Here is a 17,463-nt window from a genome sequence, read left to right on the forward strand (position 1 = left end):
GATTCCTTCAATTTACACCATTCAAGCTTCTGAAATGTATCCAGCTGATTGTTAATCCTTTCCACACTTTAAGCATCACTGTACAAAATTCATTTGGCTGGAAAAGAATGAAATCATACCAAGTTAATTTGAACTGGATTCCTTCATACCAAATGTGGGCATTTCTGTACTTTTTTTTTTTACTTTGTCTTCATCATTTTTATTTTTCTCTATTTCTTTGTCACTCTTTCTTTGTCCCCTAATTTTTAAATTATTTTTTGGAGGTGCCATTTATCAAAATCAGTGAGACCTAAATTATAATACAGTTATACAGTATTAAGATGATCTCTAGTATTGTGGGCTGACTATAGGTACATAAATCTATAAACAGTGGATTTCAAAAGTTGACTCCCCTTTTTTTCTGTGTGGAAATTAAAGTTTAAGTCCTGGAAGGAGGAACAATAACCTTTGGGTTGATTTGTAAGATATCTGAAAAAGTAGTACAATTATGAAACCTGAGAAAGTAATTGCTCAAAAAATTCATTATTTTGCAGTTTTAAAGGCAGCAGTGGCAGCAGCAACAGTCTTTGCCTGAGTTAGACACAGTGATCATGGTAAGAGATTGTTTCATAGAAGGGCATCAGGCCATCCTATAATCTCCATTAGCCCTGCCTTACTCAGTACAAAAACACTTCAGGTTAATAGTGTCTCAGCTTAATTGGTAGAAGATATGTGTAGTCTACCACTATAAAAATAGACCAACCTTACTAAACACATGGAAAGATGTTTAATGTCACTAGTCATCAGGGAAATTCAAATTAAAACCATAGCGAGATATAACCACACACCCACCAGAATGGCTAAAATTAAGTAGATTGACAACAACAAAGCTTTGTGAGTATGTGAAGCAACCAAGACTCTAGTACTTTGCTAGTAAGAGTATAAAATGTTGCAACCACTTTGGGAAACAATTTTGCACTTCCTTATAGTTAAACATACACTTACCCTGTGCCCCAGCATTTTGGCTTCTGGGCACTTTTCCCAGCAGAAATGAAAATATATGTCCACAAAAGAGACTTGTACAGAATGCTTAAAACAGCTTTACTTATAATATCCCCAAGATGGAAAGAGCCCAATGTCTCTTAACAGGAGAATAGATGAACAAATTAAGATATATCAATTTATTGGAATACTACTCAGCAAAAAGAATGAATTACTGATACATGATAAAACATAGATTAATCTTTCTAAAACCACTTTATTGATGTATTATTGACATATAAAATGCATGTGTATTTAATGTGTACAATTTATGAGTTTGGAGATAAGTATACATCCATGAAACTATCATCACAATCAATGCCATAAACATATGCATTGCCTCCAAAAGTTTCCTCCTGCCTTATCTGTCATCTACCATCTATCTCTCTATCATCTATCTATCTATCTATCATCTATCTATATCTGTCTATCATCTATCTATCTATCTATCTATCTATCTATCTATCTATCTATCTATCTATCATCTATCTATCATCTGTCTATCGGTAGAAACACTTAACATAAGATTGACTGTGATAGCATATTTTTCAGTATACAATTCAGTGTTGTTAACTATGGGCACTGTGATATACAGTAGATCTTTAGGAATTATTCATTCTTTATAATCAAAACTTTGTGCCCTTTCACCAACACCTCCTTGTTTCCCCTTCCCCTAGCTTTTGGTAACCACCATTGCGCTCCCTGCTTCTGTAAGTTTGACTATTTTAGATTCTTCATATAAGTGTGATCATATAGTATTGTTTCTTTTGTGTCTGGTTTATTTCACTTAGCATAATATTGTATAAGGTTTCATCCATGTTGTTGCAAATGACAGGATTTCCTTCTTTTTTTTTTTTAAGGCTGGCCAAGAATATAAATGGAGAAAGGACGTTCTCTTCAATAAATTGATCAATCTTACATACACAAGGTTGAATGAAAGAAACCAGAACCAAAGAGTATATAATTCCATTTAAATGAATTTTGAGAAGAGACAATCAAAACAGTGGTTGCCCAGCCTGGGGGTTGTAGTGAGGGATTGACTGGAAAGGGGTAACAAGGAAACTTTCATCCTTTGTCGAGATGATAGAAATACTCTATATCTTGATTTGGGTGTGCTTACAGGAATATATACATTTGTCAAAACTCATTAAATTTGTACCCTTAAGATGTGCATTTCTTTTTTTTTTATTAAGATTTTAGTTATTTATTTATTTGACAGAGAGTGAGACACAACAAGAGAGGGAACACAAGCAGGGGAAGTGGGAGAGGGAGAAGGAGGCTTCCCGCCGAGCAGGGAGCCCGATGTGGGGCTCCATCCCAGGACCCTGGGATCATGACCTGAGCCGAAGGCAGATGCTTAATGACTGAGCCACCCAGGTGTCCCAAGATGTGCATTTCTTTATACATAAATTTTACTTTAATAAAAGCAAAATTAAAAAAAATAGAATTAGGAAGTAGAACCTTTCATATAAAGCAGAGCAAGAACCATGTGTTTAGTAGCTTGATATGGAGATGCAGCTTCAAGACAGGCTCCCTAGGTAGGCCTTTAACCAGATCACCATACCTAAATTCTCTTATCACACAGAAATTCTGGAGTTGCCACTGGGTTGACTCCTGTGGAAATTAATAGCTGAAAAGAGGACATGATCTTCAGAGGCCAAGACATCCCTGGATGGTCTGGATATTGGACCATTGAAACATGCACCCAATCTAAAAGGGGATCTAAAGAATAGAAGGAAGTCTCAGAAAGGAACATTTGAAGGGTAGGGAAAGAGCAAAGCCTTTCATATGGGTTTTCATGGAAGCTATTTGTTAAAGGAAAAAGTATGGCTTTAGAACCTGACAGGCCTTGCTTATAATCCATGCCTTTTCATGTACTCAAGACTTCATCTATGAAAATGGAGCTCATTCCATCTACCATAAATAATTTAAGTTAGAATTATAAATAATAGCTATAAATCATCAGGTTCTGTGGGAAACATCTAGTTCAATGGCTTGTATGTGGGTAAATGGGAGCTAATATTAACATTGTTCCATCCTCTGCTATTACCTCCAGAATAGCCTCTACAGTTTTATACTTTTAAACTTTGACCTGCTTAAGCTGTCAGGCCTTCCCTCAATGGAAACTCTCCTTTCCTCTTTAATATGCCATTATATGCCTATAGTTCAGGTTCTGACTCCTTTTTTTTAATTTAAATTCAATTAGCCAACATATAGTACATCATTAATTTCAGATGTAGAGTTCAATAATTCATCAGTTGCATATAACACCCAGTGCTTGGGGCACCTGGGTGGCTCAGTTGGTTGCGTGTCTGCCTTTGGCTCGGGTCATGATCTTGGGGTGGGATAGAACCTCACATTGGGCTCCCTGCTCAGCAGGAAGCCTGCTTTTCCCTCTCTCTCTGCTGCTTCCCCTGCTTGTGGTCTCTCGCTCTCTCTCTCTCAAATAAATAAATAATAATAATAAAAAAAAACACCCAATGCTCATCACATCACATACCCTCCTTAATGCCGGTCACCCAGTTACCCACCTCCCCTCCCACCTGTCTTCCAGCAATCCTCAGTTTGTTTCCTATGGTTAAGAGTCTCTCATGGTTTGTCTCCTCTTTGAAGGGAGCTACTCTTCCCTGTTAGGCCTGGCAAATTCCCAAGAATCTTTACTTCTGCCTAGGCCTAAAGCTATTTATTTTATAGATATCTGGTAGAGTAGTACAAATTAGATGGACTTTGAAATTGGACAGAATTTGTTTCAAATCCTGGCTCTACCACAGAATAGCTGTGTAAATTATGGAAGATAACTGAACCTCACTGAGGTTTGGTTTTCTCATCTATAAAATGAAGATAATAGTATTTACCTCAGAATATTGAATTATATATGTGTAAAGCACCTAGAATGATGTCTGGCTCATAGTAGGTGCTCACTAGATAGTAGCTATTACTATTAGGCTCAAAGGTCCTAACTTGGTCCATCTGTAGGGTAGACCCACTTGCTTGCACTTGTCTTCCTTTTAAATGTGTTATCTGTCTTCCTATTTCACTTTTATTCTTTGTTGCTTGGTGCCCAGTGTGAACTAATTACTGCATATACACTCAGTCTGTGCTATGCCTGAGCCCTTTTGCCTAGTTGAGACTTCTTCCTCAGGTTTGATACCACAGCTCATCTGCTTTTTGTTTAAGTTAATATCTAAAATTATGGTATGTGTTTTCCTCTTAGTCAACCTGTACTCTCTTGACCTAACTCCTTGGCACTCTGGCTATTAGCCTCTACCTGTTTACCATGAACCTAACATGAACTATCTGTGACTTGGCTCAATGTCCTGACTTCTCTTGGCCTGCCTTGTCTTAGTATAACTCTCAATTCAACACCAACATTGAATTGCTAGTTACTCTTCCCAGTGTCTTACATTCCCAAGTATGTCCTATTCTATTGGGAAGAAAAGGCCATGCCCTTATGCATTTGTTGTTCTGTTTAGTGGCAAGTATGTTTAGTCAACATCTATTTTCTGATTACTAAAGAACAGCCAATGCTACTATATTGTCCAAGATAATAAACACTGTTACATATGGCTATTTTAATTAAAATTAAAAGTAATTAAAATTAAAAGTAATTAAAATTAAATAAAATTAAAATTTCAGTGACCCAGTTGTACTAGCCATATTTTAGGAACTTAATAGACACATGTGGCTAGTGGCTATTGTATTATCTAGCTCAAATATGGAGTCTAGACTAGGACATTATAAAATGTATGTTTAATTATAGCATCTTGAAAGTCTGTTGGAAAGAGAATGTGGAATGTTAGATGAATTTTATCTCTGGCCTTTTAGCCAAAAGGGACAAGTATAAAATAGTTAAGGGCATGGACTTGAGAGCCAGATGACCTAGGTTAAAAGCATGCCTCTAGTATTTACTAGCTGTGTTACCTTGGGTAAGTCTCTTAGTTACTCTGTGACTATTTCTCTATCATGTGAGGATTAGGTGAGAAAAAAATATGTATATGTACACACATACACACACAGAATTTAAAATAGTACCCAGTGCATAGTAAGTCTTGTATACATGTTTGTTTTTATTGTTGTTGTTATTGGTCTTGTTATAAAATTGGAGGATAGTGGTTTGGAAACTTGATTTTAAGGCAGTCGTTTACCAGCAATGCAGCTTTTATAAGTTATGAGCAGCAGAAGCAGTGGTTTAAAAAACAAAGATTTGATGATGATTGAATACCTGTGATATGTTAGAGGAAAGAGACAAAAATCAGGTTGCATGTTTTACACTTGGGACTTAGCATGGCTTTCCAGGGGGAGTAGGAAATGGATATGTTTTATTTCCATACTAAGTTTCAAATCCTGGGGAGATCTCCCAAGTGAAAGAGGAATAAAACAGCAAGAAAGTCAAGAATAGGCAGAGAGGAGTATTAGGCTAGAAAATCAGATTGAAAAATAATCTCTTTAAAGATAGTAGTTGCAGCAGGTGGGGAACACCCACTGAAGGATATATTGAGAAAACAGCTGATTTTTAGTAAAGTCAGTGAGTTAGGAGGAGAGTTGGGCAATGAAAAGCTTAAAGAAATACAAAACAATACAAAGATGTTAGAATCCCTTGCTCTTCTCTCTCCCCTTTTCAGTGCTAGCACACTACCTATAAAGACAAGGGGCCCATCCCCATGTTTTAATGAGGGTTAGAAATATTTGAACCTCAAAATTGTTATCTTATAGGTCTAACTCAGGATTTGGATTCTGTACCATAAAAGAATTTCTTTGGGTTAAAGTATCAAGTAAGTGTACTCCAAAACTTTTTGAATAACTCAAGCCTAATCTAGTCTAGCTTTTGTTGACTGGGCTGAAAGACATCCTGGGCAGACATGTTACCCTTGGTTCCCTTCCTCAACTAAAGTCCATCTAACCTATGATTTCCTACCTCTAGCAAAAACTCCTCAGGCCAGTTTAGTTACTTCCTTGTAATGGCAATGGGTCTGACTGATAAAAATGCAGATGGACTCTCCCAAGGAAGAAAATCAAGTAACATATCTGGGTATCCTTGTGTGGTCACAAAGAGTATAGAGTCATTTGGTATTTAATTATATCCACTTAATAATTAAACTGAATCTTAAAACTCAATTACAGTAAACAGTCTCTGCAAAAATAGAGAAGCAATAGAACAGTAGTATTATGTATTTAATGAGACGTAAGTAAGTTATGATTCAAGCAAGGAAAGTGGCAAGGAGGTTGGATCAAGCTGAAAGAGACGACATTACAGTAGTAGCCAGGGGCTTAAATATGAAAAGCGTGTTCTACCATGCTTAGAACACAGTTGGCAACACAATAAATATTGATTAAATAAATGAGCATTGGACAGTTGTGATAAGGATTTTAGATTTTATACTGGTGGTGATAAACTATTAGTGGGGAGTTGAAAATAAGATAAGATTTTAAGAGATAATTAGCAGAGAGTGTTGACAAGACTTGATTGTGTTTGAAGGAATAAGAGAGATAGAGGAATCAAGATTGACTCGTATATTTCTGTCACAAACAACTGCATGAATAGTGGTGTCTGTCATTCACTGAGAACCCTGGGGGAGGAATAAATTTGAGGTGGGGTAGATGATAAGTCTAGTTTGAAAAATGTTGAGTATGAGTTCCCTGTGTGTCATCCAAGTGGAGATTTTCTGTAGGAAGCCAGATAATGAACCTGGGCCTCGGGAAGTATAATGGGGCAAAAAACCAATTTGGAAAATGATTAACAAAGGGCAGAAGAGTAGATGGTATCTCCTAGGATGAATTTAGGAAAGAGAGTCAGGGAAGAAGCCTGTAGTATATCAATATTTAAGTGATGGATGAAGTAAAATGAGCCAGCAAAGGACAATGAGGAGAAACAGTATGAGAACCAAGACCAAAAAAAAAAAAAAAAATGGTGCTGCAAACATCACCAGAATAATTACTAAAAAATAAACTGATGGGGCATGTGGGTGGCTCAGTCAGTTAAGCGTCTGCTTTCAGCTCAGGTCATGATATTGGGGTCCTGGGATCAAGTCCCGCATCGGGCTCCCTGCACAGCGGGGAGTCTGCTTCTCCTTCTGCCTCCCTCTCTCTCTCTCTGTGTCTCTGTCTCTCATGAATAAATAAATAAAATCTTAAAAAAAAAAAACTGATGGTCAGTGGAAATATATGGCACACAGAAATCAAAGATTTTTGCATTTAGAGGTAATTACTGAGCTTAGGGAGATAATTTTAATAGCAAGAGTTTTTCAGTAACCAGATTTTATATATATATGTTATATATAACATACATATGATATATATAAAGATATATATGGAGAAGACTTGAACATATTTGTTGACTGATGGAAAGAGTCTCTTGCTTGGGAGAAGTTAAAGTGAGATTATGGCATCTTCCCTTTTATAGAAAGGACATAGAAATGAAATTTTGACTGAGGTCAAAAAAGCTACAGCACTACTGGAGTGAGCCGTGCCTGAAAATCTCATCTGGTGCATGAGTGATCATTAATTGCCTCCTCTATTGAGCATTAATGAGAAGGCAGTAGTGACCATTAATTAGGAGATGTTTGCAAGATGAGAAAAAAGTGTTCACTCTTGGGAAACTCAATGGATGACATTAAAGGACACTGGCTCCTAACAGGATTAAAGAGGGGGAATTAATGACTTGAAAACTTGAATAAAAAGGTGTCATGAAATGGCATCCAGGCAAGTGAAAGAAATCAGAAAATTTCCATCTTGAAATGGCTACTAAATCTGTCTAAACAAGTAAAGGGAAATGGACAATTGAAGTAATTATTTTAAAATCTCAAGGTCTCCAACCCCATTATGGAGAAAAGATAAATTTATAAGATCAGTCAGGACTTCTCAGGAGTAAGCAGAGCTCAGGGTTTATCCCTGGGGTTTGTGGAGCTCAGAAACAATCACACTACTATCTACCTATCATATTCTACTGACCTCCTTCCCCCTATTTATCCAGACAGAACCACATTATAAGGTACATGAAATAAAAAGCTAAAAGGAAAACCAAATGAAGCAAATTATTCACAAAAAGCCTTCTTCCTGTGGGTGTAGTTCCAAGGAGTTGGAACAGTCCCTTCATTTTAATTGGGTCATGAGCTTTAAAGGCCTATTTATGCATGTGAGGTTCTGACTTGGTTTCCTTTATTTTAGCGTCAGATGGGATCCATCTTCTCCCCTCAGCTACAACCTTAAGGTCCAGCTTCCCTTGGGTATTCCCCTCTTTCCTTAAATGTTGCTTGTCTGATAATTTAAAGCATAACTGAGACCACTGAGTACTCATTTAGAACCACATGAGTGGATCTGCAAGGCTTACTGCTTTAGGTAGCTTTTGGAGAAGTTACTTCAGGACCAGGAGGAGTTCAGTTTCCATTTTTCATTTTTTAATTCTGTCAGCAAATATTTATTAAGCAGTAGCTATGTTCCAGGCACACTGCTAGGCACTGGAGATATAGCAGTGAATGAGACAGGGCCTGCCTTCTTGGGGATTATATATGACTGGAATTTTGGCCGCAGAAGTTTCTCAAGCCTTCATCACTTGGCTTAGCCTCTGATGTTGCCAGACCCTAAGTTGGACAAAAGACCACTTTGTCCTGCCCTGTGACTTGACTTCATGCTGACCCCTTCACCCTGCCTGCTCACTGGCTTGCCTTACATTTGCATTTAGCCTCTTGGGTTCCAGACATGGACCTTGAGACACTTTTGCTGCTTTGCAGATGTTGGGGGTGGGGGGCACCAGTACAGAAAGCCATTTTGTATCAATCTTGTTTGTGTAGGCTGCATTGCCACATTTGGGAAGAAGAAACGAGAGAGAATTAGAAAAGTCAGGAAAAGACTGAGGCTCAGGTGCTGGCTGTTGGCTCCACTGCCCTTGGTAGATTTTGAGACGTTGGGCAAGTGAATGCAATCTCTTCTCTGTATCTTTATTTATACAATAAAAAAGTTAAACTAGATAAGTGATTCTCAGTATTTTCAATGATGAAGGACTCTTTTTATTATCAAAGAATTTCACAGATTGCCCTGATAGTAATGTGTACTTAATGTATCTGTGAGTTGAATACTTAACAACAGTTAGACTATAATGTGAAAATTTTCTTTAATAATTACAGCATCATATACAGTTTGAAAAAATATAGTACTTTGTTAATTCATTTAGTTATTTATTCACAATTGACTAGCATGTGGCAGGAGCCTTCTTGCTGAGTGGTAGGGAAAAGATGAAAGAGCCAAGGTCTCTACTTTCAAAGACTCATGGTCCATTAGGGGAGACAAAGTAAGTAGACAGTTGTAGGGTGATAGATAGTGTGGTGCTCTGGCAGCTTAAAGAAGGAACACTTAATGCAGCCTGAGATCATCAAAGAAGGCTTTCCTGTGGAGGTCATGTCTAAGCTAAGGCCCAAAACATCAGTAGGAGTTATCCAGGCAAGGAGAGAAGGGGTAAAAGGCATTTCAGCTGAGAGGACAGTAAGGCATGTTATTTATTCTGACTACAAATTATCCTAGTGTACATAGATTCCTGTGATAGCACCTTACCTCAGGTGTCTTTAGCACATAGAATAGGAACTGCTAGACTAAATATACATTAATATTTCTCATAACTCTTAGGATTGATGGTACTACACCTCTATTTTTTACATGATTAATATAAGCCTGTTAAAAAGTAAAAAATGCAAACAAACCAAAGGGATATACCAATAATTCTAGACAATGGACTTTTAGTGAAGTCACATTTTTGTTTGTTTAATTAAATTATGGAGACTTTGAGATTTCAATCTGCCCAGTTCTTCTTGCAAGTGCCCCTACTTTATGAGAATATTCAAGGGTGCCCTAGAGTCGTCCTTGTCAAGTGCTCTGCCCCTGCTACCAAAGGTCCTCGGGATTGGTGGCTTTGCTCTATATGGTTATGTTCTACTCATGTCCACTGTTCCTACCACTACTTCAACCATGGAGTAAAGACCTTGCAAGATATCCCATGTGTCTCACAGCTGATAAAAGGCTGAAATTTTGAGCAGGACTGGCTATATAATTAATTTTGGGGGCTTAGTGCAAAAAGAAATTATGAGCTCCTTGTTCAAAAATTAAGACTTTCATGGTGGCAGTCATAGAGCATTGAAACAATTGTACAACCCTTCTAAGTGTGCACTGCACGTGTTACATACTTTTCATGACATTTTACTGAGTGTTTGGGGATCATGGAAGGAAAATACAGCATAGAGGATACTTCACCATCACCACTAGTAGTACATGTGGCTCTCTCATGGCCCATAGGGACAAATCTATAATCAGGGTTTCATAAAAGGCATTGCTCTACTAGCTCTTAGCTTGCTTCTGTGTGGCCAGGACCTAGCTAACTGCCACTCCCTGCCCCAAGCAACAAATAGTATTAGCATGTTTACACAATGCATTCTAGGTTAAGCTCCAGCTCCTTCCATGTCCAGAAAGAGGAGAAGTTTCCCATTACTTCCAAGTGAGGACCAATTCTCATGTTCTCATTTCTTCCCCAAGCCTTGTCATTTTTAAGGATTACTGTTAATGAGAATGTCAACTTTTCTGAAAGGGCAACCCCCACTCTCTCTTAGTTGAGGCCTTGTTGAATTGTACCTTTACTCTTTAACCCTAAAGACAGTGAAATTAGAAGACGATTTATTTAGTATCAATACATTTCCTAAAGTTTTGGTCATTTGGTTTCAAATTAAAAAGTATAATGCATAGAGTACTACCAATCTCATATAATTTAAGCCACATAAACCTGTTGTGGTTCTCTTTTTATAGGAATTAGAGTTATGCAGCAGGTAAAATCACATCTGTGCATTTTTCTTATAGTTCTCTAGGTCTCAACTAAAGTTAACCATCAAGAAATTGCTGAACACTTCCACATCTTAAGTTTACAAGCAACAACCCAAGCACAGTGTAGTCTAAATTCATAGAAAACCACCACCCTACAACCCTCAAAGCAATAAAGTCTGCAGATACAGCCCTAATTCAATCACACATGACAATTTACATTATGGAGGAAAATAGTTACTTCTGCATCTAAAATGTCTACATTCAGGTTACACTATAGTTTTCTCCAAGAAAAAATAGATTTTTAAAATTTGTGTCACAGGGAACCTTCCCCAAAACAAAAGAGCAGCTTGCCCCAAAGGTGGCTGAGTTCTTACTATGTGAGAGAAAGAAAATAGCTTATAGTCTTAACATGACAGTTTTCCCCTCTTGTTTCCATCAAGATTTCTTAGAGCCAGTTCTCAGTCAAGGTAAGGTTATCCTGTTTCAAGAGAAAAAAGAAATAAGTTACTTATAATCCTGTAATCATTAAAGACTTTTGGAGTATGTTTAGCTAACATGTTGCCTTTATTTTTTTAATATTAATTTAAATTGTACAAGAAAACCATGAATACATCCTAGCCATAAATCTTTAATAAAGAATAGAATAGAAAGTGAAAATCCCTCTTGACTCCCACCCCTACCCCACTTTCACTCTCTTCCCTAGGGGTATCTATGAAAAGAGGTAACTACTGAAAAAGATCATACTCTTTGATCTTATTTTATACATTTACATATATATGTGAATGTATGCATACATGTAACTAGGATAATACCTAGAGTATGAATGCTCAGTCAGAGGACACATATTTTTAAATGGTCATGAACACTTCCAAATCTCTCTCTAAAACAACATGATCAATTCAACTACAGTGCATAAAAATGCCCACTGGACCGCATCCTTAACCAACATTGGATGTTACAATTATTAATTTTTCTAATCTATTTTTATACTCTCTACACTAATGCCATAATTGTTTTTATATAAGACAGCTAATTTTGATATCTAGTGGAGCATGTGCTCCTTCTCTAGGCTTCATTTTTCTCACATGTAAAATGGGATTAATAATGATGTCCTCTTCATAGGGCTGTTGTGAAATTCAGAAAGGTAGGCAGGAGAAAACATGTACAGGCTTTATAGGGTTTGGGAAAGAATTTGTGTTTTATTCTAATATGATAGGAATTAAAGAAGAATTAAAGAGGATGTTTTAAGCATGTGAATGATGTGATTTGATATATGCTTTAAAAGGTCCTCTGGCCAGGAACATTGGTGCTGACAAAATTAAAAAGAGGCCCATATACTGGTTTGCTGCTTTCCATCCCAGAGAAATATGTGTTGGGATAGTCACAAAGAGAAATAATAGGGAGTAAAGTTGTGAGCTTTCGCAAATAAAAATACAGGATGCCCAGTTAAATTTGCATTTCAGATAATGAATAATTTTTCTTTTTTCTTTTATTATTATTATGTTAGTGACCATACAGTACTACATTAGTTTTTGATGTAGTGCTCCATGATTCATTATTTGCGTATAACACTCAGTGCTCATTAAAACATGGGCCCTACTTAATACCCATCACCTGGCTACCCCATCCCCCTAACCTCTCCCCTATGAAACCCTCAGATAGTTTCCCGGAGTCTAGAGTCTCTCATGGTTCGTCTCCCCACTGATTGCTGCTGCTCTTCAGTTTTCCCTTCCTTCCCCTAATGTCCTCCGTGCTATTCCTTATGTTCTACATATGAGTGAAACCATATGATAATTGTATTTCTCTGCTTGACTTATTTCACTTAGCGCAATCCCCTCCAGTTCCATCCATGTTGATGCAAATGGTGGGTATTCACCCTTTCTGATGGCTGAGTAATATTCCACTGTCTATATGTACCACATCTTCTTTATCCACTCATCTGTTGAAGGGCATCTCAGCTCCTTCCACAGTTTGGCTATTGTGAACATTGCTGCTATGAACATTGGGATGCATGTGGCCCTTGTTTTCACTATATCTGTATTTTTGGGGTAAATACCCAGTAGTGCAATTGCTGGGTCATAGGGTGGCTCTATTTTTAACTTTTTGAGGAACCTCCATACTGTTTTCCAAAGTGGCTGTACCAACTTGCATTCTCACCAACAGTGTAAGAGGATTCCCCCTGTCCGCAACCCCTCAAACATTTGTTGTTTCCTGCCTTGTTAATTTTTGCCATTCTAACTGGTGTAAGGTGGTATCTCAATGTGGTTTTGATTGGAATTTCCCTGTTGGCTAATGATGTTGAACATTTTTTCATGTGTCTGTTAACCACCATTTGTATGTCTTCTTTGGAGAAGTGACTGTTCCTGTCTTCTGCCCATTTTTTTGACTTGAATATTTGTTTTTTGGGTGTTGAGTTTGAGAAGTTCTTTATAGATCTTGGATACCACCCTTTATCAGTAATGTCATTTCCAAATATCTTCTACCATTCTGTGGGTTGCCTTTTAGTTTTGTTGACTGTTTCCTTTGCTGTGCAGAAGCTTTTTATCTTGATGAAGTCCCAGAAGTTCATTTTTGCTTTTGTTTCCCTTGCCTTTGGAGACATATATTGAAAGAAGTTACTGTGGCCAATGTTGAAGAGGTTACTGCCTATGTTCTCCTCTAGGATTTTGATGGATTCCTGTCTCACATTGAGGTCTTTCATCCATTTAGAGTTTATCTCCTATGTTTTCCTCCAGGATTTTGATGGATTCCTCTCTTACATTTAGGTCTTTCATCCATTTTGAATTTATCTTTGTGTATGGTGTAAGAGAATAGTCGAGTTTCATTCTTCTGTATATAGCTGTCCAATTTTCCCAGCACCATTAATTGAAGAGACTGTCTTTTTTACATTGGATATTTTTTCTTGCTTTGTCAAAGATTAGTTGACCACAGAGTTGAGGGTCCATATCTGGGCTCTCTATTCTGTTCCATTGATCTATGTGTCTGTTTTTGTGCCAGTACCATGCTGTCTTGGTGATCACAGCTTTGTACTATAGCTTGAAATCAGGCAACATGATGCTCCCAGGTTTGGTTTTCTTTTTCAACATTCCCCTGGTGATTCAGGGTCTTTCCTGGTTCCATACAAATTTTAGGATTCTTTGTTCCAGCTCTTTGAAAAATGCCATTGGAATTTTAATCGAGGTGGCGTTGAAAGTATAGATTGCTCTGGGCAGCATAGACATTTTAACAATGTTTATTCTTCCAATCCATGAGCATGGAATATTTTTCCATCTTTTTGTGTCTTCTTCAATTTATTTCGTAAGTGTTCTGTAGTTTCTAGAGTATGGATGTTTTACCTCTTTGGTTAGGTTTATTCCTAGGTGTCTTATGGTTTTTGGTGCTATTATAAATGGAATTGATTCTCTAATTTCTCTTTCTACAGTTACATTGTTAGTGTATAGGAAAGCAACTGATTTCTATGCATTGATTTTGTATCCTGCAACATTACTGAATTGCTGTATAAGTTCTAGTAATTTTGGGGGTGGAGTCTTTTGGATTTTCCACATAAAGTATTATGTCATCTGCAAAGAGAGTTTGACTTCTTCTTTGCCAATTTGAATACCTTTTATTTCTTTTTGTTGTCTGATTGCTGAGGCTAGGACTTCTAGCACTATGTTGAACAGTAGTGGTGAGTGGTCATCCTTGTCATATTCCTGACTTAAGGGAAAATCTCTCAGCTTTTCCCCTTTGAGAATGATATTAGCTGTGGGCTTTTCATAGATGGTTTTTATAAAATTGAAGAATATTCCTTCCATCCCTATACTCTGAAGAGTTTTATTCAAGGAAAAATGCTGTATTTTGTCATATGCTTTTTCTGCATCAATTAAGAGGATCATATGGTTCTTGTTTTTTCTTTTATTAATGTGTTCTATCACAATGATTGATTTGCGAATGTTGAACCACACTTGCATTCCCAAGAACAAATCCCAACTGGTCGTGATGGATAATTCTTTTAATGTACTGTTGGATCCTATTGGCTAGGATCTTGTTGAGAATTTTGGCATCCATATTCATCAGGGATATTAGTCTGTAATTCTCCTTTTTGATGGGATCTTTGCCTGGTTTTAGGATCAGGGTAATGCTGGCCTCATAGAACGAGTTTGGAAGTTTTCCTTCTGTTTCTATTTTTTGAAACAGCTTCAGTAGAATAGGTATTATTTCTTCTTTAAATGTTTGCTAGAATTCCCCTGGGAATCCATCAGGTCCTGGACTCTTGTTTTTTTTGGAGATTTGTGATCACTGCTTCAATTTCATTACTGGTTATTGGTCTATTCAGATTGTCAATTTCTTCCTGTTTCAGTCTGTATAATTTATAGGTTTCCAGGAAGTCATCCATTTCTTCCAGGTTGTTTAATTTATTTTCATACAGTTGCTGATAATAATTTCTAATTGTTTCTATTTCCTTGGTGTTAGTCGTGATTTCTCCCCTTTCATTCATAATTTTATTAATTTGGGTCCTTCCTCTTTTATTTTGGATAAGTCTGGCCAGTGGTTTATGGATCTTATTAATTCTTTCAAAGGACTAGCTTCTAGTTTTGTTGATCCACTCTACTCTTTTTCTGGTTTCTATTTCATTGATCTCTGCTCTAAACTTTATTATTTCTCTTCTCCTGCTCCATTTAGGCTTCATTTGCTGTTCTTTCTCCAGTTCCTTTAGGTGTAAGGTTAGCTTATACATTCAGGATTTTTCTGCTTTTTTGAGTGAGTCTTGGATGGCTATGTATTTCCCCCTTAGGATTGCCTTTGCAGTGTCCCATAGGTTTTGGACCGATGTGTTTTCATTCTCATTGGTTTCCATGAATTGTTTAAGCTCTTCTTTAATTTCCTGGTTGACCCAAACATTGTTTATCAGGATGGTCTTTAGCTTTCAAGTGTTTGAATTCCTTCCAAATTTTTTTCTTGTGATTGAGTTCCAGTTTCAAAGCATTGTGGTCTGAAAATATGCAGGGAATATTCTCAATCCTTTGGTATTGGGTGAGGCCTGATTTGTGACCCAGTATGTGATCTATTCTGGAGAAAGTTCCATGTACATTAAAGAATGATTATTCTGTTGTTTTAGGGTGGAATGTTCTGTATGTATCTACGAAGTTCATCTGATGCAGTGTGTCATTCAAAATACTTGTTTCTTTGTTGATCTTCTTCTTAGATGATCTGTCTATTGGTGAGAGTGGAGTGTTGAGGTCCCCTACTATTAATGTATTATTATCAATATGTTTATTTTGGTTAACAGTTGGCTTATGTAGTTGGCTGCTCTCATGTTGGGGGCATAGATATTTACCATTGTTAGATCTTCTTGTTGGATAGACCCTGTAAGAATGATATAGTGTCTTTCTGTATCTTTTACTACAGTCTTTTGCTTAAAATCTAATTTGTCTGATATGAGAATTGCTACCCCAGCTTTCCTTTGAGGTCCGTTGGCATGGAAGATGGATCTCCATCCCCTCACTTTCAGTTTGGAGGTGTCTTTAGGTTCAAAATGAGTCTCTTGTAGACAGCATATGGATGGGTCCTATCTTTTTATCCAATCTGCAACACTGTGCCATTTCTTGGAAGCATTTAGGCCATTCATGTTGAAAGTGATTATTTATTTATTTTTTTAAGATTTTATTTATTTATTTGACAGAGAGACAGTGAGAGAGGGAACACAAGCAGGGGGAGTGGGAGAGGGAGAAGCAGGCTCCCCGCTGAGCAGGGAGCCCGACGCGGGGCTCGATCCCAGGACCCTGGGATCATGACCTGAGCCGAAGGCAGACGCTTAACAACTGAGCCACCCAGGCGCCCCGAGAGTGATTATTGAAAGATATGATTTTATTGCCACTGTGTTGCCTGTGAAGTTGTTGTTTCTATATATTGTCTCTAAATTTGTGGTCTATATTACTCTTGGGGTCTTTCTTCTTTTATAGAACCCCCCTTAATATTTCTTGTAGGGCTGCCTTGGTGATCACATACTCTTTCATTTTCTGCTCGTCCTGGAAGCTCCTTGTCTCTCTATCCATTCTGAATGACAGCCTTGTTGGATAAAGTATCCTTGGCTGCATTTTCTTCCCATTTAGTACCCTGAATATGTCTTGCCAGCCCTTTCTGGCTTGCCAGGTCTCTGTGGACAGGTCTGACGTTATTCTGATGTTCCTTCCTCTGTACCTAAGAAATCTTTTCCCCCTAGCTGCTTTCAGGATTTCTTCTTTGGTTCTAATATTTGCAAGTTGTACTATTATATGTTGGGGCATTGATCTGTTCTCATTGATCTTGGAGTGGTCCTTTCTGCCTCTTGGACACGAATGCTTGTTTCCTTCCCCAGATTAGGGAAGTTCTCAGCTATGATTTGCTCAAATATATCTTCTAGTCCTCTCTCTCTCTCCACCCCCTCTGGGATCCCAATAATTCTGACATTGGAACATTTCATGGTGTCATTAATCTCTCTGTCTGATCTCTTGGGCTTAAACTGTTTTTCCCAGGCCTCCTAGGTTACCTTCTTTTCTATCTTATCTTCTAGCTCACTAATTCTTTCTTCTGCCTCATTTACCCTGGCTGTTAGGGTATCCAGTTTAGACTGCCTCTCAGTCATAGTGTTTTTAAGTTTGGCTTGATTAGATATCATTTCTGCCC

The sequence above is a fragment of the Phoca vitulina genome, unplaced genomic scaffold (genome assembly GCF_004348235.1).
Source record: "Phoca vitulina isolate PV1807 unplaced genomic scaffold, GSC_HSeal_1.0 scaffold39, whole genome shotgun sequence".
In the NCBI taxonomy this organism is placed as follows: domain Eukaryota; kingdom Metazoa; phylum Chordata; class Mammalia; order Carnivora; family Phocidae; genus Phoca; species Phoca vitulina.